The sequence below is a fragment of the Oryctolagus cuniculus genome, chromosome 19 (assembly GCF_964237555.1).
Source record: "Oryctolagus cuniculus chromosome 19, mOryCun1.1, whole genome shotgun sequence".
Taxonomy (NCBI): Eukaryota; Metazoa; Chordata; class Mammalia; order Lagomorpha; family Leporidae; genus Oryctolagus; species Oryctolagus cuniculus.
Genome location: NC_091450.1, coordinates 26023194 through 26050276, shown reverse-complemented (window position 1 = coordinate 26050276; position 27083 = coordinate 26023194). Strand labels below are relative to the sequence as shown.

The 27083-nt window shown below is 49.6% G+C and overlaps 1 long non-coding RNA gene across 1 annotated transcript in view; it reads right to left on the bottom strand.

Moving 5' to 3' along the window:
* LOC138847155 (uncharacterized) overlaps window positions 1–27083 on the bottom strand; it is a 99461-nt gene that overhangs the window by 63592 nt on the left and 8786 nt on the right. Inside the window, exon 2 of the long non-coding RNA XR_011384808.1 lies at window positions 11180–11277. This is a non-coding gene — a long non-coding RNA (uncharacterized lncRNA). The remainder of the gene's footprint in view (window positions 1–11179; window positions 11278–27083) is intronic.

Below are 27083 nucleotides of genomic sequence, written 5' to 3'. Positions count from 1 at the left end.
CTCTTGTACACGCCCAGCACAGTACTGCTGCACACTCTTGTACACGCCCAGCACAGTACTGCTGCACACTCCTGTACACGCCCAGCACAGTACTGCTGCACACTCTTGTACTCGCCCAGCACAGTACTGCTGCACACTCTTGTACACGCCCAGTACAGTACTGCTGCACACTCTTGTACACGCCCAGCACAGTACTGCCCGCACACTCTTGTACACGCCCAGCACAGTACTGCTGCACACTCTTGTACACGCCCAGCACAGTACTGCTGCACACTCTTGTACACGCCCAGCACAGTACTGCTGCACACTCTTGTACACGCCCAGCACAGTACTGCCCGCACACTCTTGCACACGCCCAGCACAGTACTGCCCGCACACTCTTGTACACGCCCAGCACAGTACTGCTGCACACTCTTGTACACGCCCAGCACAGTACTGCTGCACACTCTTGTACACGCCCAGCACAGTACTGCTGCACACTCTTGTACACGCCCAGCACAGTACTGCTGCACACTCTTGTACACGCCCAGCACAGTACTGCTGCACACTCTTGTACACGCCCAGCACAGTACTGCTGCACACTCCTGTACACGCCCAGCACAGTACTGCTGCACACTCTTGTACACGCCCAGCACAGTACTGCTGCACACTCTTGCACACGCCCAGCACAGTACTGCTGCACACTCCTGTACACACCCAGCACAGTACTGCTGCACACTCTTGTACTCGCCCAGTACAGTACTGCTGCACACTCTTGTACACGCCCAGCACAGTACTGCTGCACACTCTTGTACACGCCCAGCACAGTACTGCCCGCACACTCTTGTACACGCCCAGCACAGTACTGCTGCACACTCTTGTACACGCCCAGCACAGTACTGCCCGCACACTCTTGTACACGCCCAGCACAGTACTGCTGCACACTCTTGTACACGCCCAGCACAGTACTGCCTGCACACTCTTGTACACGCCCAGCACAGTACTGCTGCACACTCTTGTACACGCCCAGCACAGTACTGCTGCACACTCTTGTACACGCCCAGCACAGTACTGCTGCACACTCTTGTACACGCCCAGCACAGTACTGCTGCACACTCTTGTACACGCCCAGCACAGTACTGCTGCACACTCCTGTACACGCCCAGCACAGTACTGCTGCACACTCTTGTACACGCCCAGCACAGTACTGCTGCACACTCCTGTACACGCCCAGCACAGTACTGCTGCACACTCCTGTACACGCCCAGCACAGTACTGCTGCACACTCCTGTACACGCCCAGCACAGTACTGCTGCACACTCTTGTCCACACCCAGCACAGTACTGCCTGCACACTCTTGTACACGCCCAGCACAGTACTGCTGCACACTCCTGTACACACCCAGCACAGTACTGGCTGCAGACCCTTGTACACGCCCAGCACCAGTACCAGCTGCACACTCTTGTCCATGCCCAGCACAACTGTGAAATGAGTAGGGTTGCAGCAGGTAGGGATTCTGCATGAGTGTGATTCAGGTTTTTGCCGGAGGGAAAAACCCATGCTCCCCACTGAATTTCAGTCTGGCTAGGAGGACAGACGGGTGCTGGACACCCACATACAACTCTGAGGTGCCCTGAGGCTCTCAGTGTATCACAGGGACCAGGGCTCAAGCCACCTACGTGGAGGACGCACAGGCAGCTAACTCTGGGAACGTCTCATTCTCTCTGAACATCTTTTGTGCAGTTCAGGCAGAAGCACAGATGAGTGCTGCACCCACTGAGGGCTAAACCTCAGGCACTGACCACCTTGGAAGAGAAGTGATGCTGCGATTACACCAACAGCAGTGACCAGAACCCCCTTTTGTTATCAAGAGATCTACCACACCCAATTGGGTATCACCCTGCATAACTGCCCCACCTTGGAGCATGAACCAGGGCTCCCTGGCCATACCCAGCACACACCTCTGGGTATTCACTGAATGAACAGACACTGCACGAAGCCACAAAGGCATAGTCCAAAAGATAAAAGCCATCAGAGGAAAACAACAAGAAGTATCTCCACAAATTCTAAAAATAAACGCAGAAATTCAAGTAACAAGATCAGGGAACACAACTCACACCCCACCAAAAGGAATGCAACAATACTTCAATACTAGAACGTAAAGACAAAGAGATTGATGAAATGCCTGAAACTCGGGGCCAGCACTGTGGCACAGAGGGTTAAAGCCCTGGCCTGAAGTGCAGGGATCCCATATGGGTGCTGGTTCTAGTCGTGGCTGCTCCTCTTCTGATCCAGCTCTCTTCTGTGGCCTGGGAAGGCAATGGAGGATGGCCCAAGTCCTTAGGCCCCTGCACCCATGTGGGAGACCCAGAAGAAGCTCCTGGTTCCTGGCTTTAGATCGGTGCAGCTCTGCCCACTGTAGCCATCTGGGGAGTGAACCAGCAGATGGAAGACCTCTCTCTGTCTCTACCTCTCTCTGTCAAATAAATAAAATAAATCTTTAAAAAAAAAAAAAAAAGAAAGAAATGCCTGAAACTCAATTCTAAATATTAATCATAGGATTACTCAGAAGCAACAAGAAACAAATCCATGAATTAAAGAAATTCATACATCTCATGAATGAAAAATTTTCCCATGAAATTGAGACTTTAAAGAGAAATCAAGGCCGGCACCGTGGCTCAATAGGCTAATCCTCCACCTTGCGGCGCCGGCACACCGGGTTCTAGTCCCGGTCGGGGCGCCAGATTCTGTCCTGGTTGCCCCTCTTGCAGGCCAGCTCTCTGCTGTGGCCCGGGAGTGCGGTGGAGGATGGCCCAAGTGCTTGGGCCCTGCACCTGCATGGGAGACCAGGAGAAGCACCTGGCTCCTGGCTTTGGATCAGCGCGATGCACCGGCCGCGGCGGCCATTGGAGGGTGAACCAACAGCAAAAGGAAGACCTTTCTCTCTGTCTCTCTCTCTCTCACTGTCCACTCTGCCTGTCAAAAAAAAAAAATGGAGTTGAGAAGCCATGTTAGTTCACATTTCAGACACACATACAACTGAGAATTTTAACTGGGCTGCCTCAATTGTGACAACAAACACAAACGCATGATGAATTGAAACTGGACCAAACTGCAATTCACTAGCCTTTGTTAACCCTTTGAAACCACCGCTGCTTCCCCTAAATTACTGAGAGATTGAGACAGCAGCTGAAACTGAGCCTCTATCCCTAATGCTTTTGATGCAGAATTTATCGGGCCCTCCTCTCTTCCTTAGGTTGCTGTTCCACTCTCTCCGGCTTGATTGCAAGTCAGCTCCTTACTAATGAGCTCATTAAATGGGGTGGTACATGGATCAGGCTAACCTCACAAGACCCCAGGTCACAAAACTCAAAAATCAGTGATCCCCGCTGCAGCTAACATTAATGCTGCACCCCACTTTAAGATGCTTCCCAGGAAGCCCAGATGCTGATCAAACAAAGTGACCTCCAGTCCACCCATGCACCCCAGACTGGAGTCCATTTTCCCATCACTGCATTCTCAGAACAGGCCAGGCATCTCCTGTCACTGACCAAAGGAAGGCCACATCACTGCAGACCAACCAGAGACCTGCACGTGAATTAATCACGTACTGCTCAATCCCAACTTTAAGATTTATTTATTTATTTATTTGAAAGTCAGAGTCACACAGAGAGCGGAGAGGCAAACAGAGAAAAGTCTTTCATCCACTGGTTCACTCCCCAGGTGGCCGCAACAGCCGGAGCTGCACTAATCTGAAGCCAGGAGCCAGGAGCTTCTTCCAGGTCTCCCACGTGGGTACAGGAGCCCAAGGACTTAGGCCATCTTCTGTTGCTTTCCCAGGCCACAGCAGAGATCTAGATTGGAAGTGGAGCAGCCGGGACTCAACTGGCACCCATACAGGATGCCGGGACTGCAGGCAGCGGCTTTACTCACTACACTACAGTGCCAGCCCCATGTGATCTTAAGCATTAAACATGGCCACCGTTTTGTAAAACCTCAGAGTGTACTTTCAAGAATACTTGAATTTGTGCTTTTCTGAAATGTGATCCAAACAAGCCCCAGAGCGGCTGTTCACTGGGCAGGCTGGTCCTCATCCATGTGGCCTCTCATCCTCCTGCGGGCATGGTGCCCTAGGCAAGGAGTCTTGAGACACAGCTCGGAAGTTGTCCAGCAATGTATCCACCACACTCTCATGACCACGGCAAGGCACAGGCTAGTGCAAATTCAGGAGCGGAGATACAGACCTTACTTTTAGATGCAGAGTACCAGCCAGCGCTGTGGCTCACTTGGTTAATCCTCCGCCTGCAGCGGCACCGGCATCCCATATGGGCACCTGATTCTATTCCCAGTTGCTCCTCTTCCAGTCCAGCTCTCTGCTGTGGCCCAGGAGTGCAGTGGAGGATGGCCCAAGAGCTTGGGCCCTGCACCCGCATGGGAGACCAGGAGGAAGCACCTGGTCCCTGGCTTCGGATCAGCACAGTACCAGCCGTAGAGGCCATGTTGGGGGGTGAACCAATGGAAGGAAGACCTTTCTCTCTGTCTCTCTCTCTCTCTCACTGTCTAACTCTAGCTGTCAAATAAAAAAAAATAGATGCAGAGTATCATGTTGCACGTATGCATGCTTACAGGGAGGGGAGGAATCCCTGCAGGCACTTTATAAACTGTGACAAACCAGGTTTCAACATCGTTTTCTGGACTTGCTGACAAAGGGCCTAACTCGAATAAAAAGGAGGCCAACACAAAGAGTGCTCAACAGAGAAAGGACAAGGAGTGGGGAACGACACTGCAAGATGCACTCCAAGAAGAAACCCCTGGTTGGTTAAACACCATTAGTCTACACAAGCAGACTAAAATACTCTTAGACCTTAAACTCTCTTGACTTTGTTAGTTATCTGGGTAAAATTCTAACTTCACAGACAGGGCTGTCAATCAGATACATCAAAGACATAAAACAATAAAAACCATTTCTAGCTACAAATTGCTCACACTTGTTACTAATCATCTGGACAGTGTAACTTGACCTTTTCTCAATTCCCACACTTTTTGTCTTCTCAACACATATCCCTGCTGATATCCTTGGCCACTTCCCACATCTCTGCTTCCTGGATAAAGAATGTATTGATGGGGCCGGCACTGTGGCATAGCGGGTAAAGCCGCTGCCTGTAGTGCCGGCATCCCATATAGGCACTGGTTCATGTCCCGGCTGCTCCACTTCCAATCCAGCTCTCTGCTATGGCCTGGGAAAGGAGTAGAAGATGGCCCAAGTTTTTGGGCCCCTGCACCTACATGGGATACCCGGAAGAAGCTCCTGGCTCCTGGCTTCAGATCAGCACAGCTCCAGCTGTTGTGGCCAATTGGGGAATGAACCAGCAGATGGGAGATCTCTCCCTCTGTCTCTCTCTCTCTCTCTCTCCCTCTCCTTCTCTCTCTGTGTAACTCTAACTTTCAAATAAATAGATATTTTTTTTAAAAAAAAGGATATATTGATGCAAAAACTAAAAGCATGTTGAACACCTAAAGCAGGAGTGAGGAATATCCAGCCATCTGGCCATATAAGGCTCATGAAATCATTTGGTTTAACACTGCCAAGGCAACTGCAGGCGAGACTTGAAATTCAATAAATCTATGAGGTTTTCTCATAGCAACAGAAATTTATATTAAGTGAATCCCACTAATAACATAAATTTTGAGGGACAAGCAAGGAACATCCATTACTGAACAGACAGGACCCACATGGGTACACGATGGGGTAGACACATAGGCTTCTCATTGGCTCCCCACAGCCCGCCTGGCTAAACTGCACTGACTCAAAGGACAGATGTTGCCAGGTAGGCTGGGAGGATGTGTGTTGGGACAGTGTAAATGCACTGTGGCAAACTGTGGTGGGTCCACCAGTGATGAAACAGATGCTGTAAAATGATTCTCCACAACACGGATGGCCAGCGGTGACGCTGTTGACTTCTTTGCTGAGAGAAGATAAATCCAATCGAACTCTAATCCACACATCCATGATCAACAATCCCTGAGAAAATGGAATCACCCCAGTCTCGGTCCAAGAGGTTTTATTATGGACCACTGCCCCAGGCACCAAGAAGGTCTCTGTGCACAGCTGTTGTATGGACCACTGCCCCAGGCACCAAGAAGGTCTCTGTGCACAGCTGTTGTATGGACCACTGCCCCAGGCACCAAGAAGGTCTCTGTGCACAGCTGTTGTATGGACCACTGCCCCAGGCACCAAGAAGGTCTCTGTGCACAGCTGTTGTATAGACCACTGCCCCAGGCACCAAGAAGGTCTCTGTGCACAGCTGTTGTATAGACCACTGCCCCAGGCACCAAGAAGGTCTCTGTGCACAGCTGTTGTATGGACCACTGCACCAGGCACCAAGAAGGTCTCTGTGCACAGCTGTTGCAGCTCAACAATGGGATGTCAACAGCAGAATCATGGGGCTGCTGCTGTGGTGTATTGGGTCAAGCTGCCACCTGCAGTGCTGGAATCCCATACAGGTGCCAATTTGAGTTCCAGCTGCTTCACTTCTGATCCAGCTCTCTGCTATAGCCTGGGAAAGCAGTAGAAGATGGCCCAAGTCCTTGGGCCCCTGCACCCGTGTGGGAGACCAGGAAGAAGCTCCTGGCTCCTGGCTTCAGATTAGCACAGCTCTGGCCATTGCAGCCATTTGGGGAGCGAACCAGTGGATGGAGGACCTCTCTCTCTCTCTCTCTCTCTCTCTCTTACTCTCTTTCTCTCTGCCTCTATAACTCTGCCTTTCAAATAAAAAATAAATCTTAAAAAAAACCAGTAGAATCATGAATAAATTTTATCAAAAACAGAGAGCTTAACAGCTGCCAGTTTAAGGAGTTACTGAATGATCCTGACTCTGAGTCCAGTGATCCTGTTTGTCTCTGTAAAGTGTGGTGGCTGAGCTGTGGGAACAAGCTCATCAGCTTTTACAACCTGTGGGATGAAGTCAAGTTGTACAGATGAAGGATAATCCTGTCAGGGAAACTCAAGACAGCAAGTGGCTGTGTGGAATCTATCACCCACGCAGGACATGACCAGGTGCCTCTCAGGGGTGGACGTCAAGCTGCAGGGCCCCGACCAGCTTCTCAGCTCCCTGCTTCAGATGTGAAAGCACTGGACACTAAATCAGGGCTGTGGAAAGTCGATCTCAAAAGGAATAACACAGCCGGCGCCATGGCTCACTAGGCTAATCCTCCGCCTGCGGCGCCGGCACACCGGGTTCTAGTCCCAGTTGGGGCGCCGGCTCTGTCCCGGTTGTCCCTCTTCCAGGCCAGCTCTCTGCTGTGGCCCAGGAGTGCAGTGGAGGATGGCCTAGGTCCTTGGGCCCTGCACCCACATGGGAGACCAGAAGAAGCACCTGGCTCCTGGTTTAGGATTGGTGCAGCGCACCGGCCGCAATGCGCCAGCCGTAGCGGCCACTTAGGAGGTGAACCAATGGAAAAAGGAAGACCATTCTCTCTGTCTCTCTCTCTCACTAACTCTGCCTATCAAAAAAAAAAAAAAAAAGGAATAATACACTGTATCTCCCTACTCTGAAAGGACAAACGCTTTCTACGGCCCCTGGATATGCCGTAGAAAGTGGGCAAGGCTGATGGAGGCATTGGATGAGAGATTCAGGGTGGGACGAGTCAACAGATGGAACTGAACATTCCCCATTCAGTGCGGAACCAGCTGAACACAAAATCATTCAGCTGCAATGAACGCTGGGTGTAACAACTTTCCACTGCTCGAGTTCTCTAAACGTTACATGTAAAACAATGATGGACTTCCCACTTGGAGGAGATACACACTGAAGCATACATCTGTATTCAAAACCTCCCATCGCAAGGAGTCGGCTGAGCCCGAGAAAGATTGACACAACCCTGGAAAAAAGCAGTTTTGAGTAGCGACATCATCAACACCGGCTAACATCATACACCTCACCAAAGAGAAGCAGTTTCTTCCAGCCATTACACTGAGGGTGAGTGAATTAAATGGTTGATCAAAGACCCTCAGGCTAATCTTTAAGCTGGAATTCTGTATGGCCTGTGAATGATGGTATAAACATCCAAACGGCCACTGGCAGAAAAATAAAAAGGCTCCCCATTCCTGCTGTAAGGTGTAACATCTTTCCTCCCAAGCAATCCTACGTGCAGAATTCTTTTGTTCTCAGACTGCACAGACACGTCAACACACACATCTGAATTTGGATCACAATGTCCTTGCCTTTCTGGCTCTTTCTTGCTGTGCTTTTAGCTCTTGTTTTCTCATCCCACCAAACACAACAGCTATATCTCTCAGGATCCTGAGTAGCAAGCAGTGGAGAACCATATTTATTGTCTTAAGCAGACAATAAATATGAGAAAACGTTGCCCTACAAAATTAGTTAAGTCCAGCCAAAGAGCAGACGTCAGCTGAGACACGCTGCAGAAGCCCAGGCATGGCACCAACGACCCGGTCTCTCACATTCTCCTCGCCTCCTCTAAAATTAGTTTCAAATAAAAGCTGTCTCCCAGTGTGGTCAACAGATGCCTGGCGGGAGCTCCAAGCTACAGACTTCTTCCCTTTTAGAAAAAGCAACAACTTGCCCTGAAGTTTCCCTGGAAATGGGAGGAAACCTATTTCCCAGAATTCACCAGCGTCTTGTCTCTTACTGGCCCAAATCTGGTCACATGTTCAGTCATGCACTCTGTAAACACAGGGAAACATTCTGAGAAATGGGTCATTAAGTGACTCCATCCTTGTGCAAATGTCCAGAATACACTAACCCAAGCCCAGGTGGTACAGGCTGACCGTGACAGGTGGCCTCTTGATGCAATCAAGAGATGTGACCCACAGCAGATGTCCGAGGCTGATTCTGGTTAATGCAACAAACTTTCATTTTAGAAGTAGATGGAGCACACTCTAAAATAATAATAATAAGCACATTATACTAAATAAGTAAACCAGCAAAATAATTGTGTATTATCATTATTGATGGAACAAAGACATAAGCCTCAGCCATTCGCATGCACTGTCCAAAAGACAGATAAACACTGGAAGGTATTCTTTGCCCTTGAATCTCAATTGGATCTCACACCCTGTTGCCTTCATACGGAACCCTGCATTTTTTCCCATGTTCCCAAGGCTCGCCCAGTTCCAGGAATTCCCCTCTGCCTGCTGCCCCCTACCCTAGCCCTCCTAAAATATAAAAAGGCCTGGCCCCTGGGGGTCGGGGCCTTCTGTCTCGTGTTCCATCACGTGCACGCCGGCAGCTGGTCACCCACCTCTACGAATCTATTTTCTCTGAAGAAATCCGGTCTGGCTGTGAATTTGTGCACTGACTCCTCTCTGTTCTGTGCCTCTTTTCCTAACATTTATGGTGCCCCATGTGAGGAGGCACCGATCTGTAACTCTTTTCCTAACAATTATCTATTATTATTACATACTATGCACCACTGTATATGCTATACTTCTATACAACTGTAGCATGGTAGGTTTGTTTACACCGGTACATGTTTACACAAACAAGTGAGAAATGCACTATGCTTCAATAGCTGTGACGTCACTGGGGAACAGGAATTTTTCAGCTCGATTATAATCTTATGGAACCACCATTGTCTATGTGGTCCATTCTGAGTGGCAACATCATTATATGGTACACGACTGCGTGTACTTCAGACAACTTACTGAGCCCCAGAGAATGAATCTATCCTTGCTGATTAGCTGAAGCTGATCACGTAGCACGCTACCTGATCAAATCTGTGGATGGGCTCAATACCACTTAAATGGATAGATTTTGCCCAAGAAAATCCAGTGGGCTTGGAGTCAGTGAGAAACAACGGGTGCTAGGTAGCAATCAACAAGACTCAATTACAATGGCTTAACTTCTAACTCTGAAATTCCACTGAATATATGTCTACCTTCCATAACATAGTAGGACAAAAATGCATGAGTGGAAAGCTTTGTAAAAGCTCCGCTGTTCTTACTGACAGAGGCAGGGAGGTAGCCAGCAGAGAAAAACGAAGACTGCCCGCACCTGCATCTCAGCCCCATGTGCACCAGCCAAACCTTACCCCTCCATCAGACACATGCCAGGGAGCCATACACAGCTGGAAATACCCAAAATGGCTGCAGGCTGAGTGCCTACAATGATAAAGAAATTATCATAATCAGCACACCCACTCCCACCATGCATCTGATGACCTGCCAAGGTTTACAAAAAGGGGCATAGAAATAGGTAGTACTTGAGCTCTGCCCCAAACTCCATCTGCTTTGAATATGCAATTAAGCCCTGCCTAGACACCACCCCCTGTGCCTGTAGATCCTATAAAGGATGACCCAAAATTTGTTAACTGCAGCATTCTGCCATGAGGCTACTCACTCTCCCCTCTCAGAGTATACTTTCTCTTTGCTTTTAAATGAAGCTTGCTCCTGTGCTCATCTTTATCTATGTCTCCTCCTTGAATTATTTTTTTTAAGATTTATTTATTGAAAGGCAGAGTTCAGAGAGGGAGAGAGAAGGAGGGAAGGAGGGAGGGATAGAGAGAGAGAGAGAGAGAGGTCTTCCACCCACTTCCATTCACTCCCCAGATGGATGGCCGTAATGGTCAGAGCTGTGCCGATCCGAAGCCAGGAGCCAGGAGCTTCTTCTGGGTATCCCACGTGGGTTCAGGGGCCCAAGGACTTGGGCCATCTTCTACTGCTATCCCAGGCCACAGCAGAGAGCTGGATCGGAAGTGGAGCAGCCGGGACTCAATCGGCACCCATATGGGATGCCGGCACTGCAGGCAGTGGCTTTACGCGCTATGCCACAGTGTCAGCCCCTGAATTTTCTTGCACAGAGACAAGACCCTGGACCAAGCTTAGCCAGGGACCTCTCCTACGATAATATCACATGTGAATGAGAGGTACGTGCTGCCCATGTACTTCCCACAAACCACTTCTCATATTCTTCTAGAACGTGAAAGTAATAAAACAAGTATCATGTTCTGTTAATTCATCAAATGACTCAACTGGCCTTGTGCCCGTTTTCTTATTTAATCTGTTTTGATGCCATGGGGGCATGTTCTTTTCATTATTTTACAACTTCATTAATTTAAGAAAACATCTTAGACCTCTTCTCATCCAAATCAAAGTTAAATGGATCTTGGCTCCTTCTGAGGAAGGAAGAGATTTTACAGGCAATTGAGCAAGTAAGAGGATAACTGACGGTCCACTCACCAAGCCGGAACAGTGCTTGCTGGCAGAACAGAGATGGAGCAGGGGCAGGTGTGTGCCCCTCACCCCAATGCCCAGGCCACCGGCGGCAGATCACAGGCCTAATGGAACCAGATCAAAGTCAGGAGATGAAGCCCAGCCTCCGAGTTCACCAGCACTGAGGTTAGAGTGTAGCAGCCCTAGCTACCCCCATCTTGATCTGACTGTGCAGCCACTAATAAGACTTGGCACCTTGGCCCCCTCCCACCACATCACTCTACCAGGATGTCTATCCTTTTCATTCTCAGCTTTCACCAGTTTCTGTAACCCAAACAAACTCTTTCTACAGGAAGTTAACTTCCTCCCTAGGAGGTCAGTCTGCAGGGGAACAGCGTCCAGCCATGTTAACCCTTACTCCTCGGTCCACCCCCTGGTTGCAAAAGATAGCTGCTATGTGCAGCATTGCACTCCATCAGCAAACCTGTACCTTGCCTTGTACCTGGTGAACCCATAAGGACGGTGGGGCCAGTCTCCAGTTTTCTGTAGGAGACCCTGAAGGATGATTAGAATAACGGGCAGGCGTTAGGCACAGAAGACACCCATCCTATAATGGAATGCCTGGTTGTGAGTTCCACTTCTGATCCAGCTTCCTGCTGATGCATACCCGAGGAGGCAGCAGTTAATGGCTCAAGTACTTGGGTCCCTGCCTCCCACATGAGAGATTCAGACTGAGTTCTGGGCTTCTGGCTTCAGCCCAGTCCAGCCCTGGCACTGGGGGAGTAAACCAGTGGATGGAAGATCTCTTTGTGTTTCTCTCTCTCTCTCTCTCTCTCTCTCTCTCTCTCTTCCCATCCCTCCCCCCATGTAAAATGAAAATAAATAAATTTTTGAAAAGAATGGGTAGGGAAAGGAAAGCCAAGAACAATACCTAATACTTGAAATCCTACCTGAAACCAAGGACCAAGGGATCCCAGACCAGAGAGTAGACTCCTAAGCTATTGATTGGATCCCTTTGGCCAGACATTCTGTCTCTGTATACATGGTTCTGATTATTCTATCTAGCCACCAGTACTAAGCCAAATGCAACAGTATGAAAGGGTACAGTCTATCCCTTGGCCAGCCAACAGGTGCTAGAGAACCATGCCATGGTCTACGAGCACCCTGATCAAAGCATTTAGGCATTTGTGGGAACCCTAAGACTTGAGTCACTTCATTGCCTATTTGGTACAGCAGAGGAGAGATCCCCCAAAGATCTGACAAGTTCATTAACCCCAAACCAGAAATGAAGCCCAACATGAAGTCATAGTATACAACATAGTTCAACGACTACTTCCAGGCCTGAGGATGGTTTTGGGACTTGAGTGGGAAGACTTAGAAAACTCAGAATGGCCCAGTGACCAGTCAGGAGACAATTATATTCCCTGAAGGCAGACTGAAGAAGGCTGTCACCATAGTTGTAGCAGTGTTTTGTTTTGTTTTGTTTTGACAGAGTTAGACAGTGAGAGAGAGAGACAGAGAGAAAGGTCTGACTCTGTTGGTTCACCCCCCCAAAATGGCTGGTACAGCCGGTGCGTTGCACCAATCCAAAGCCAGGAGCCAGGTGCTTCCTCCTGGTCTCCCATGCGGGTGCAGGGCCCAAGCACTTGGGCCATCCTCCACTGCACTCCCGGGCCACAGCAGAGAGCTGGACTGGAAGAGGAGCAACTGGGACAGAACCGGCGCCTCGACGGGGACTAGAACCTGGGGTGCCAGCACCACAGGGGAAGGATTAGCCTAGTGAGCCGTGGTGCCAGCCTGTAGCAGTGTTTCTTAATAGTGGTGGGCAGAAGCTTGGAGTGTTACGTGGGAGACCCGGAAGAAGCTCCTGGCTCCTGGCTTTGGATCAGCACAGCTCCGGCCATTGCAGCTACTTGGGAAGTGAACCACCAGATGGAAGACCTTTCTCTTTGCCTCTCCTCTCTCTGTGTAACTCTGACTTTCAAACAAATAAATAAATCTTTAAAAAAAAAAAAAAAGCTTGGAGTGTTGTTGAGACCTGAGTCTGCTGCTGTGACTGGTGAGCGTGCATGGCTTTGGAGAGAAGACGGGGTGCACTGCAGGACCATTTATGCCTTGGATCTTGGGTCCATTCTTGGTGGTTTCACGGGAAGACACTAGGTAGGGTGACAATGGATTGGACCAAGAGACCAAGAGTGTTGAGATGGCAACCAGCTGCCCCCTGCACTTCTGTTCCCAGACAGATGCCCCACCGCAGAGATGAGAATACTCCCCCAATACAGTCAACACAGCCAGCCTTGCCTCAAACATGCACATCAGACAAACTACTTGGCTGGTGTTTGGGGACATGCCAAACAGAAATGGCCGTTGTTCAAAATTAGCATCACGTTCAGGGTGACAAGATGTCCATCCTGTGACAGCCCTTTGGACGAGGTATCTGGGGAAGCAGCCAATTCTGACCCATCTTTAAAAGAGAATAAAAATGCACGGGAAAAAGAAGGACGTGAATACCTGACGCTCTCCCCAAAACCAAGGACCAAGGGACCCCAGGTCAGAGAACAGGAAGTGGGTCTGAGAACAGGAAGTCAGCCATTCCACCAGTCTCTATAGAAACAGGACTGTGAGTAACAGAGTAACCATGTGGGCTTGGACATGGCTGGAAAGAAAAACTGATTCGTGACACTTATTGAAGCACAGGGTCAGTTTCAGGGGTTTCAAGTGGTCCTAGCTGACCAGTTCTGGGACTCAATGAGGTCGGTCTACTGACTAAACACACAAAACCGGTATGTGACACTGGACCTTTGAGAACAGAAAAGCTCTATCCCTGACCAGTAAGGAAGCAATCAGGTATCATCCAAATCTGTCTCTGGTCAGAAATTTGGGGAAAGTCTTACAGATTAGATAGGACAAGGCTGGTATGCAGAAATGCTGGTGAGGCAAGTTCTGACTAGGGAGGAGTGAGAAGGCTTGGAATCAGACCAGCATGGGTTTTAAATTCTACATTTCCTTGTTCAGCAGACCACTCACTTCTGTGCTAATGAAATGTGCCTACTGGAAATCCTACTGTAAGCACATGTAGAATTGGCCCTGCAAGATGCTTGAGGAGGCCTTACGACTATCATTAATCTTGGAGCCATAGAGTGTCTTACGGTGTGTCACACTAATAGTAAGGAAGATTCTGTTCAAGGGGAGGGGACAGCACTATGGGTATAGGGAGCACTGTGGCAGGATTTTGCAGAGAGAGAGAGAGAGATTGAACTCAACTCTGAATGGAGAACAAGCAAATGAAAATTTATAGCTAAGGAGAAGAGAAGAGGGATCAGTGGCTTGAAAATTACAGAGAAGAAACGGCGGGTGTATGGTGCAATTCTGGCTCAACTAACTCAACCGTTACTGCTGAAGGCAGGACAGGCAATCAGACATCACTTGAAATGTGGTAGAGGATGAGAAACCCAATGAGATATTCTGAGAATACAGGAGGAAAAAACACTGTTTCTCCTATACAGTCACAAATCCCTTAACAGGGGCACGTTCTGAGAAACGTATCATTAGATGATTTTGTCATTGTGGATACAGACCTAGATGACATAAACTACCAAACACCTGGGCTATATGAATGTGTGTGTGTGCGCGCGCGCATATCTCAATGCTGTAACCTATTCCTCCTAGGACTACAATGAACAAAACAATTTCATATCAAATCAAGCACAACAGAAAGTGATGCAGTCAAGAGACTTGTTAATCACGAGAATCACGCGGCTGCTGCCACGGCAGTTTACAGTCAACTCTGCTTTGTAAGTAGGAGCGTACTCTAAAATAATAATAGAAAGTACTGTATAGGGGCTGGCATTTTGTCACAGTGCATAAAGCTGCCACCTGCAACATGGGCATCCCATATGGGCACAAATTCGAGTCCCAGTTGCTCCACTTCTGTCGGGGACCGCGCAACATGTGGCCTCTTAGTGGAAAGCTACTGAAGTAGAGCTAAGCAGCCCAGGCCGTAAAGTACTGATAACGCAACCCTGAATTAAGACTTTATGACCTTCCTCTGCTGGCACAAGCATTGCAGCTGCAGGATAAACTCCCCTCCTTCCCCTGCGTGACATCCTGCCCTCCCAGACTCCCCTCCTTCCCCTGCGCGACATCCTGCCCTCCCAGACTCCCCTCCTTCCCCTGCGCGACATCCTGCCCTCCCAGACTCCCCTCCTTCCCCTGCGCGACATCCTGCCCTCCCAGACTCCCCTTCCTTCCCCCGCCCGACATCCTGCCTTCACGATATATAAGTGCGTGGTTAAAAAAAGTAAAATCGCAGCCTGATCAGGACACTTGTCTTGCTGCCATCTTTGTGTCTCCTGTCCTCTTCATTTCTCCTTCTAGGTGCTCGGCCCCAGTTGCTGTCCCGCGGGACGCGACACACGTCTAATCCAGTTCTCTGCTAAATGGTCTGGGAAAAGCAGTGGAAGATGAACCAAGCACTTGGGCCCAAGCCACCCATTCAGGAGACCTAGAAGAAGCTCCTGGCTCGTAGCTTCGCCCTGGTCCAGTCCCACACCATAGCAGCCATCTGGGGAGTGAACTAGTGGTTGGAAGATCTCTCTCTCTCTCTCTCTCTCTCTCTCTCTCTCTCTTTCTCTATCCCCCCCTCCATCCCTCCCTGTGTAACTCTTTCAAATAAAAAAAAACTTTTTTAAAAAGCATTGCATAGTAAAAAATAAACCAGAAATATTTACTGCCATTATCAAATACTATGTACCATATATACTTACACATAGGCTATACCAGTACTTTTATAACTGGCAGCACAGGAGAGTTGTATACATACACATCACCAAACACTAGAGTAATGTGTTCTACTGTGACATTACAACATCATTAGGTAATAGGAATTTTTCAGTTCCATTATAATCGATGGGACTGATCACTGTGGTACACATGATCTGTCATTGACCAAAACATCACTATGCAGCAAATGACTATATGTCACAATATCACAGGAAATGACAAAAATCAGACATCAAAAGGAGGGGATTCTGGTTAAATAGACTCAGCAGGATTTCTGCTAAAACTGAGCAATGTAGAAATGAACACTGAAGTCTAAAAGTCAAGGACTCCGGCCAGCGCCGCGGCTCACTAGGCTAATCCTCTGCCTAGCGGCGCCGGCACACCGGGTTCTAGTCCCGGTCGGGGCGCCGGATTCTGTCCCGGTTGCCCCTCTTCCAGGCCAGCTCTCTGCTGTGGCCAGGGAGTGCAGTTGAGGATGGACCAAGTGCTTGGGCCCTGCACCCCACGGGAGACCAGGATAAGTACCTGGCTCCTGCCATCGGATCAGCGCGGTGCGCCGACTGCAGCACGCCAGCCGCGGCAGCCATTGGAGGGTGAACCAACGGCAAAGGAAGACCTTTCTCTCTGTCTCTCTCTCTCACTGTCCACTCTGCCTGTCAAAAAAAAAAAAAAAAAAAAAAAAGTCAAGGACTCCTTGAAAAAGAACTCAGGGAGACTGAGTAGAGTTTAGCCAAGGTCACTGAATGGCAAGTAGGGCAGGGTCATAAGCAATGCTTACAGTATTCTGGCTGGAACACCATGTCTTTCTCTATCTCTCAAAGACCCCACTGACTTAAACTGAGTGTTCACCATGCTAATTTTCCTGGGTCCTGCTGTGGCTTAATTAGCTTATTTTATACTTTGTCTATCAAAATCTGGGGAAATAAAACAATGCTGCCAACAAAGGACCCTGCCCGATCGACATGAAGACACAATTTAATATGGAGTAAGCATTATCTTACCTACATGAAAATCAGGGAGCAGGGAAGGATGGACAAACTAGGAACAGAATTTTACACAGATTTATAACGAAAAGTAGCCCAGAGGATCGCTGACACATCCCTTATCTCTGAGACTGCCGCCCATATAGCTCCCGAGGGACTTCCAGGTTAACCTTGGAGGTGCTGACAGCTCCAAGGATGAGAGAGCCCACAACTTGGCTTTGTAAAATCAAAAGGTTGCGCCTCCTGTATGGCCCACTGTATTTTCAAGGAGACACTCTATGAGGGTGAGAAGACACCTGCACAACCAGCTTTTACTATGCCCTTATTATCCATTATAATAGTGCTAGAAAATATTATCATTATTTTAATGTAATCTAAAGTGTAATCACATTAGCTTATTAGGCAACTAGTAGTAATAATAAGCAATGCTAAGTGTCTTTGACTTTATATATGTATTATGTTAGATGTTGAGCTATGTAATCCAGGAACTACATTAAGTTGATTACACTCCCCCTTCCCTCCACCTGGCCAGATGTGACCCAACCCTGACCCAGGTCCAGGAATGTAAAAGGGAGGTATAAAGCTTGAGATAACAACCAGCCCCTACCCTGGAGTTGGAGGCAGGTGTTGGGACCTATCAGAAGTGTCAACTTGATCTATGGCATTCCCCTGAAGCCTGCTTGGACACGATAATAAAAGCTCTGTAAGAACTGGGCTCGGGGCTTCTCGGGGGGCTTCCTCTCCTGGAGGCCCTGAGAAGCCCAAGTTCGAACTCGTAATAAAAACGACCCTGCTTATTGGCTTCAGCTTCGGTCTCTGGTGGTGTGATTTTCGGGGGACCACGGACTGCGGGCATAACAAATTTTGGGGGCTCGTCCCGGGATTCACCGAAGCCCACCCAGACACCTCGTTGAAGGGTCGTGGAAGGACCGGTCCGGGTGAGTTTGCCGGCATTGTCTTTGTGTAGTCGACTGTATTATCTGAGTTGCCTATAGGTTCTGTATCTGGGCCGACGAAAAGTCCTGGCGGACGCGCTATAGGACTGTTGGCGGGGCTGTTGGGAGAGGATCCTCGGACCCCATCTGGGACTATCAGTGTAAACTGTGGTCCATCTGGTCGGGCAGAGACAGCCCAACGCGCCTGCGATCTGCATCTGTGTGTCCGTGTGGTTGCGTGTTCCGCCGAAAGCTTTCAGTTTGAGGCTGTTATTTTCCAGGTTACCACCTTTGGATGAGAAAAGAGGACACTCTACACGTTCCTGCTTTGTTCCTTTATCTGACTAACCTCACCTTCCTTCCAAACATCCCCCTTTTTAACCAGGGCTCGTAGGTCCACGATGGGGCAGACGCAGACCACCCCCCTCACCATCATAATGGATCATTTCAGAGACGTGAGGAATAGAGCTTCTAATTTAAGCGTGGAAATCAGGAAGGACAAACTCGCCACTCTCTGTAGGTCAGAGTGGCCAGCTTTTGGTGTTGGATGGCCTCCAGAGGGCACTCTCGACCGGTCAGTCCTACGGACGGTTAAAGAGAAAATCTTTCTCTCAGAACCAGATGGCTACCCAGATCTAATCCCCTGCATTCTCGTCTGGCAAGATCTAATAAATAACCCGCCGGCCTGGCTGGCGCCTTTCCTTCCCGCAGCTAAAATTCTAGCCCTACAGCGCACAGGAGCGGGCGAGTAAGCAAAATCCGCACCCGCAAGGGAGGCTGCTGCTAAACCCCGAGCCACCAAACCCTCAGCTCCTCTTTACCCGGTCCTGCCTGACAGTTCAGATCCCCTACGCCTTGACCCTCCTCCATACCTGCTCCCTCATCCTAGGCCTGCAGAGCCAGTGAACGAGGGAGCACAGGCAGCCCCACTGGAGGGAGAGAGAGAAGCAGGGGCTGACCCAGGGGGACCAGCAGAAAGGACGAGGGGTCGCACCCAACGAGCGGCGAGCCCGCACCATCCTGATTGCACGGTGGCCCTACCATTACGAGAAATCGGGCCGCCCGATGGCACCGGGAACCCTAGACTTCAGTATTTGCCCTTCTCCACTAGTGACCTCTGTAATTGGAAGACTCAAAATGCCCGTTTTTCTGACAATCCCAAAGATTTGATTTCTCTTTTAGATAGCGTTATGTTTACTCATCAACCCACCTGGGATGACTGCCAACAACTCCTCCGAATCCTGTTTACCACAGAGGAGCGAGGACGAATCCAGTTAGAAGCCAGGAAATTGGTTCCTGGCGACGATGGTCAACCCACCGCCAACCCAGATTTAATCAATGATGCTTTTCCTTTGACCAGACCCCCACAAGATGGCTGGGACTACAACACGGCAGAAGGTAGCGGACGGCTGCGGGTTTATCGGGTCTCCGGACAGCAGCACGCAACCAGGAGACTTTAACCAAATTGACCATGGAGACTGGCGCAAACCGGGTAGCGGCACACAAGCCCACTAATTTGGCCAAGGTATATGCAGTTAATCAAGGAAAGACAGAGTCCCCTTCAGGGTATTTAGAAAGATTAATGGAAGCCTTTAGACAGTTCACGCCTATGGATCCAGAGGCCCCCGAAAATCAAGCAGCAGTAGTTACGTCGTTTGTAAATCAGGCTGCTCCTGACATTAAAAAGAAGTTACAGAAATTAGAAGACCTGGAGGCAAAGAACATTCAGGATTTATTTAGGATTGCCCAGAGGCGGCTGGCGGCCCGAAGGGGGCGGCGGCGCCTGGGGCCCTGGCCGGCCTGGGGCGCACCACCACCGCCACCGCCGCCGCCCAGCGCTCCGGACCCGCTGCCCTCCGGCTGCCCTGCCCGCGAGAGGAGCGGAGGCCGCCCGCGCTGGCGCCTCGCCGGCCCCTTCCCCGGTCGTCGCGGCTTACTGAGCATCTGCTGTGTGCTGAAGATACAGATAAAATGTCATTCCAAGCCTCAGGAGCTCACCCTCAGTTACGGGAGACCCTCGAGGAATGCACCCGAGGAACGGAGGTCCTCTTGCACACTTTGGGGAGCCTGGGCTACAGAGCACCCGCTAAAACGGCCCAATTCTGCAAGACCGAGGTAACATACCTGGGCTACCTATTGAAAGGGGGGCAACGATGGCTGACCCCTGCGCGCAAGGAGACTGTGCTCCGAATCCCCCAACCGCAGTCGCAACGACAGGTTCGGGAGTTTTTGGGGTCAGCCGGGTTCTGCCGATTGTGGATCCCTGGGTTTGCTGAATTGGCCAAACCCTTCTACCTGATGACAAAAGGTCAGCAGCCCTTCCAATGACAGAGGAGGCTGAACAAGCCTTTCAGCAGATAAACCCAGCGCTGCTCTCGGCCCCAGCGCTGGGACTCCCCGATGCCTCCAAGCCTTGTCAACTGTTTGTGGACGAGAGTAAGGGGGTAGCTGAGGGAGTTCAGACTCAGCCCATAGGCCCTTGGAAACAGCCTGTAGCTACTTATCAAAGAAACTCGACTCTGGAGCCGCTGGATGTCTCAGAATGATAGCGGCCACAGCCCTGATGGTAAAAGATGCAGACAAGCTAACCTTGGGGCAAGAACTGCAGGTCACCACACCCCACGCTGTTGAAGGCCTCCTAAAGCGGCCTCCCGGCCGATGGCTTCGCAGTGCACGGCTAACTCACTACCAAGGGCTGTTGCCAAACCCTCACAGAATTTTCTTTCAGCCACCAGCCACCCTAAACCCCGCCTCCCTGCTCCCCGACCCAGACCTGGAGGCCCCACTCCATGATTGTGCCGAAGTGTTAGCCCAGGTGCACGGAGTAAGAGAACATCTACGAGATCAAGCCCTGCCCAACACTGAGGTAACCTGGTTTATGGACAGGAGCAGCTTCGTGCATCGAGGACAGAGGTACACGGGGGCAGCGGTGGTCTCAGAGACTGAGATAATATGGGCCGAGCCCCTGCCGGCAGACACCTCGGCACAGAAAGCGGAACTGATAGCCCTAACCCAAGCTTTAAAACTAGGAAAGGGAAAAAGACTTACGGTCTACACTGATAGCCGGTACGCCTTTGCCACCGCCCATATACATGGGGCTATATATATTGGGAAAGAAGAGGTCTCCTAACAGCAGAGGGAAAAGCCATAAAGAAATCTTAGCTCTCCTAGCCACTTTATGGGAGCCAAAAAGATTGGCAATTATGCATTACCCGGGCCACCAAAAACCTATAGACCCCGTGTCAAGGGGCAATTATTTTGCTGATCAGACTGCTAAGAAAATAGCTATGTCCCCAATTCAGGCTATAGTCGCGCAACAACAATTCCCCGATCCAGGACCCAGGAACTTGCCTCCAACGCCCGAGTACACCGAAGAAGATCTGCAATGGGTAAAAACACTCCCTGAGGCACAGCTCCTTGATGGGTGGTGGAGAGACTCTGAATGTCGCATCATACTCCCCGGAAAACTAGGAGAAAGAGTATTACAAAAAATTCACCACAGCACCCGCCTAGGCACCAGGAGGATACAGGACTTAATGAGACAGACGAAACTACGAATAAGAGGCCCCCAGCAAAATTGCCCAAATTGTTGTCAAATGCAAAGTCTCTCAACTCACTAATGCAGGAAAGAATGCTCAGAATTCTGGAACAAGACAGCGAGGAGATAAACCAGGAGCCTACTGGGAAGTAGATTTTACTGAGGTAAAGCCAGGAAAGTACGGGTATAAATACTTACTAGTTTTTGTAGATACCTTTTCAGGATGGGTAGAAGCCTTTCCCACTAAGAATGAAACATCTCAGGTGGTGGCCAAAAAGATACTGGAGGACATCTTACCCAAGTATGGATTTCCAGTAATGATAGGCTCGGACAATGGACCGGCGTTTGTCTCTAAGGTAAGTCAGGGGTTGGCTTCCATACTCGGGGCGGATTGGAAATTACATTGTGCATACAGGCCCCAAAGTTCAGGACAGGTAGAAAGAAAGAACAGAACATTAAAGGAGACTTTAACCAAATTGACCATGGAGACTGGCGCAAACTGGGTAGCCATCCTCCCCTATGCTCTGTATAGGGTTCGCAATTCCCCATACAAACTGGGGCTTACTCCCTATGAAATTTTGTTTGGCAGGCCACCTCCCACCATACCTAATCTTAAAGAAAATCTGATTAAAAATGATGATGATTGGCCGGCGCCGCGGCTTACTAGGCTAATCCTCCGCCTTGTGGCGCCGGCACACCAGGTTCTAGTCCCGGTCGGGGCACCGGATTCTGTCCCGGTTGCCCCTCTTCCAGGCCAGCTCTCTGCTGTGGCCAGGGAGTGCAGTGGAGGATGGCCCAAGTGCTTGGGCCCTGCACCCCATGGGAGACCAGGAGAAGTACCTGGCTCCTGCCATCGGATCAGCGCGGTGCGCCGGCCGCAGCACGCCAGCTGCGGCGGCCATTGGAGGGTGAACCAACGGCAAAGGAAGACCTTTCTCTCTGTCTCTCTCTCTCACTGTCCACTCTGCCTGTCAAAAAAAAAAAAAAATGATGATGATTTTGAACTCCTGTCTTCACTCCAAATCCTGCAGGGGGTCCATGAACAGGTGTGGCCAAAACTGAAAGACTTGTACAAGACAGGGCCTCCTCCGGTGCCCCACAGCTACCGGCCGGGCGACTGGGTGTTCGTGAAACGCCACCGACAGGAAAACTTGGAACCCAGGTGGAAGGGACCCTTCCAAGTCATCTTGACGACCCCCATTGCCCTCAAGGCCTCGCCACCCTATTATGAGGCGTCAGCTGTGATAAGTCTCTCACCCTCTGGGACAACCCAAGAGGGCTGCCGCTGGCAGAGAGAGGTGGAATCTGGGACCACCTTACAGGTCGTGCGGGGTCGGGGAACGTGCATATCCACCACAGTTTCTACTGGATCGATGTGTAGTCACACTGTCCTCAGCAACGCCTCCCTGTTCTACCCAGCGCCAGGAAATACGTGGTGGGCCTGTAATGCTTCGGGAGTGACTCCGTGTGTGTCAGGGACAGTGTTACAAAGCAATAATGAATGGTGCCTTCTAGTTAGATTGTACCCTCGAATAATATATCATCCCTATAAGGAACCCCCGTCCAGCCTAAGACCCACCACGTCACTCAGCAGAGAGCGCCGGGAAGTGGCGACCGCTTTAATCACTGTAGCTGGCCTGTTAGGACTGGCAGGGACAGGGTTGGGAGCCACTGCAGTAGCCAAGCAAGGAAGCCAGTATTCAGCTCTCCGACTGGCAATAGATGAAGACTTAACGAGAATTGACCGATCTATCGCTGGCTTAACCAAGTCTCTCAGATCCCTGTCGGAAGTTGTCCTCCAAGATAGGCGAGGACTGGACTTGCTGTTTCTACAGCAGGGAGGACTGTGTGCCGCCTTGGGGGAGGAGTGTTGTTTTTATGCCGACCACACGGGGTAGTAGAGGACTCCATGGCTAAAGTACGCGAGGGGCTAGAAAAAAGAAAAAGAGAAAGGGAACAACAAGAAGGATGGTTTGAATCATGGTTTAATTATTCTCCTTGGCTAACAACCTTATTATCGGCTATAACTGGCCCTCTACTTCTGTTAATAATAATCCTAACCATAGGCCCCTGTGTGATCAACAAACTAGTAACATTTGTTAAAGACAGGATGAACACAGTTCAGCTTATGGTGCTGTGGACACAGTACCAACCCTTAGATGAACAGGAATTATAAAGCTTAAGACCTATAAAAGAGCCAAGATTGGCTCCAAATAAGTCTCATGTGAAAGGGGGGAATGAGAAGACACCTGCACAACCAGCTTTTACTATGCCCTTATTATCCATTATAATAGTGCTAGAAAATATTATCATTATTTTAATGTAATCTAAAGTGTAATCACATTAGCTTATTAGGCAACTAGTAGTAATAATAAGCAATGCTAAGTGTCTTTGACTTTATATATGTATTATGTTAGATGTTGAGCTATGTAATCCAGGAACTACATTAAGTTGATTACACTCCCCCTTCCTTCCACCTGGCCAGATGTGACCCAACCCTGACCCAGGTCCAGGAATGTAAAAGGGAGGTATAAAGCTTGAGATAACAACCAGCCCCTACCCTGGAGTTGGAGGCAGGTGTTGGGACCTATCAGAAGTATCAACTTGATCTATAGCATTCCCCTAAAGCCTGCTTGGACATGATAATAAAAGCTCTGTAAGAACTGGGCTCGGGGCTTCTCGGGGGGCTTCCTCTGCTGGAGGCCCTGAGAGGCCCGAGTTCAAACTCGTAATAAAAATGACCCTGCTTATTGGCTTCAACTTCGGTCTCTGGTGGTGTGATTTTCGGGGGACCACGGACTGCGGGCATAACAAGGGAAGGGGGAGGAAGCCATTACTTCTCTCCTCTTACTAAACAGAAAGCTTGAGGGCAGCCTTTGGTGGGGTATTAGGATGTCACTGGGGATACATCCCAGGTCCTAGTACCTGGATCTGAGTCCCTGCTGCACTCCCAGTGTCTGTGGCCTTCAACTGTGCACTTTGGGGGGTAGTGGTGATGGTTCCTCTGCCCTCAGTCCTTTTTATGAGGTAGGAGTGGTCCTTTATTCTTTTTTAAAGATTTCATTTATTTATTTGAGAGGTAGAGTTACAGACAGTGAGAGAGAGAGAGACATAGAGAAAGGTCTTCCCTCCTTTGGTTCACTCCCCAGATGGCTGCAACGGCTGGAGCTGCGTCTACCCGAAGCCAGGAGCCAGGTGCTTCTTCTGGTTCTCCCATGTGGTTGTGTTAGGTAGGAAGTCAGATATGAGCTTATGTGTGTGTAACAGGCCTAAAGAGAAGACGTCTATGTCCAACATATGCATCTGCATCTCAAAGTCATCCTGATAATGTTTCAGGGGCAGCCTGGTATTTGCATTCTGCCCTGCCCCCTTCTACCTGATCACCTGCCAGGTGGGGGTCCCCGCCCCTTCTGCCTGACAAATCTTCCACAATCTCCCAGATGCAGCCCAGTATCTGCATTTCAAACACCCTGCTCCAGATCCCAATTCTCTAGGGGGTCCTGCTCACCCTTCCTCTGAACCCAGGATGGCGCCAGCTAGGCTTCCTCCTGTCTGATACCTTCAAGGGAAAACTCAGATAGGAGCTTCTTAATATCCATAAAATCCTTTGTTTCAGGAGGAGATGTGTGAAGACAAAGACCCATCTCCTTAAACCCCCCCCCCCTCCCCCGGCCTCAACCAGACTGCGTGCTCAGCCCTCTGCCTCTATGCTGAGCCACCCATCTGCCTGGCCAGGTGTAATCTTTCCATTCAACCATGTAACCTTGCTCCGTCCTCCGTCCGAGCGACTGCACTCTCTCTCAGGTCCTGTCTGGAGAGGTGCCCATCTGTTCTTACGGATGTCCCTATCCTAATAAACCTTGCTATTTTACTTTCTACTACTCTGTCTCACGCCTAAATTCTTTCTTGCGCGAAGACAAGAACCCTGCCATTCTCCGGTAACAGTTCCAAGGGCTCAAGGACTTAGGCCATCTTCTACTGGTTTCCCAGGCCCCAGCAGAGAACTGGATTAGAAGAGGAGCAGCTGTGGCTAGAACTGGTACCCATATGGGATGCCAGCACCGCAGGCGGATTAACCTACTGTGCCACGGTGCTGGTCCCAGTTCCTTTACTGAATAAACAAATGAGTTGAGGGTCTCGGAATGTGCAAAGCTTTCTGGGTTTCTATTGCAGAATTTAACTTCTATGTGGTTATCATGGTGTCTCCTCCTTCCTGGCCCCAGAGGAAACACTGGTGCATCCTGGGAATATGGGTATATTACACTGACAGGATAAAGTTACTGGCAAGAATTTCAGCCCATCTGACCTAACAAACTCCCTGCCTAGTAGTTCCAGACACTTTCTAGATCCTTGATCAAGAAATTCACCCGAGGCAACTGCATGTGTGGAATTTTTCACCAGTCCACGGGATTCAAATTTTGGCAATAATGATCACAACAGTAATTGCTATTATTCATACTACAGAAGAAAATTCTAAGAGAACGACCAGAATATCTTTTCAAAAATGTATTTATTTATTTGAAAGGCAGATAAACAGATCTATCATGAGCTCATTCACTCCTCAATGTCTGCATCACTGATGGCTGAGCCAGGCCAAAGCCAGGAATTTAATCAACTTTTCCCACTTAGATGACAGGGTGTGTTAGCAGGACATTGGAATAAGGGGTGGAGCTACGACTTGAACCCAAGCACTCCAATATAGGATACCTGTGTCCCAAGGGGTATCCGTTTTTTTTTTTTTTAATATCCACTGATTTTTTTTAATTTATTTTTCTTTATTTTAGAGGCAGAGTTACAGAGAAAGAGAGGGATAGACAGAGAGAAAGGTCTTCCATCTGCTGGTTCACTCCCCAGGTGGCCACAATGGTTGGAGCTAGGCCAATTCAAAACCAGGAGCTTCTTCTGGGTCTCCCACATGGGTACAGGGACCCAAGCACTTGGGCCATCCTCCACTGCTTTTCCAGGCACATTAGCAGGGAACTAGACTGGAAGTGAAGCAGCCAGAACTGGAACCAGTGCTGATACGGATACTGGTGCTGCAGGCAGCTGCTTAACATGCTGTGCCACAGTGCCGGCCCCCCAAGCGGCATCATAACTGCTACACAAAACAACCCCCCCCAGAACGTCTTGTGTACGATATACACTTTTATATCTGCAAGTACCACATGAATACATTCCCGTAAAATTATCGAAATCTGTATTATACTGCATCTCCAACATACCCCTCACCCTGGCTACTTCTTTGAAAGGTGACTGAGACCTTTTGTAATGCGTTTCAAGAAACAAAGACAGAAGTGGTCTAACGGGTTGGGCGAAATTCTCCAGCTTCCTGGATCTCCCTGCTATTTCCCTCAAATCCAAGTCCCCCGGGGCATGGAATATCTTTTATCATCTGAGGGTTCTTATTTATTTATAAGAACCTTTATCTCAAAGTCAAGCCTTGCCAGACATAAACCCCAACATCTGGGTCCATGGATAGAAAACACCTGTTGACTGAGGGGAGGCCTGATTCCAAGGTCCTAAGGATGCCTGCTCTTTCCCTTCTCTCCCTCCCTTCCTTGTCCCTCTCCACTCACTGGAAGTCTTTCTGGCCAGTGTCTCACATTCCAAGACTTCAATTGCTAGTTTCTGATAAAGATGCCCGAAGCTCTCCCTGGGATGTAGCCCTATAGCCGGGAACACTCTGGTGCATC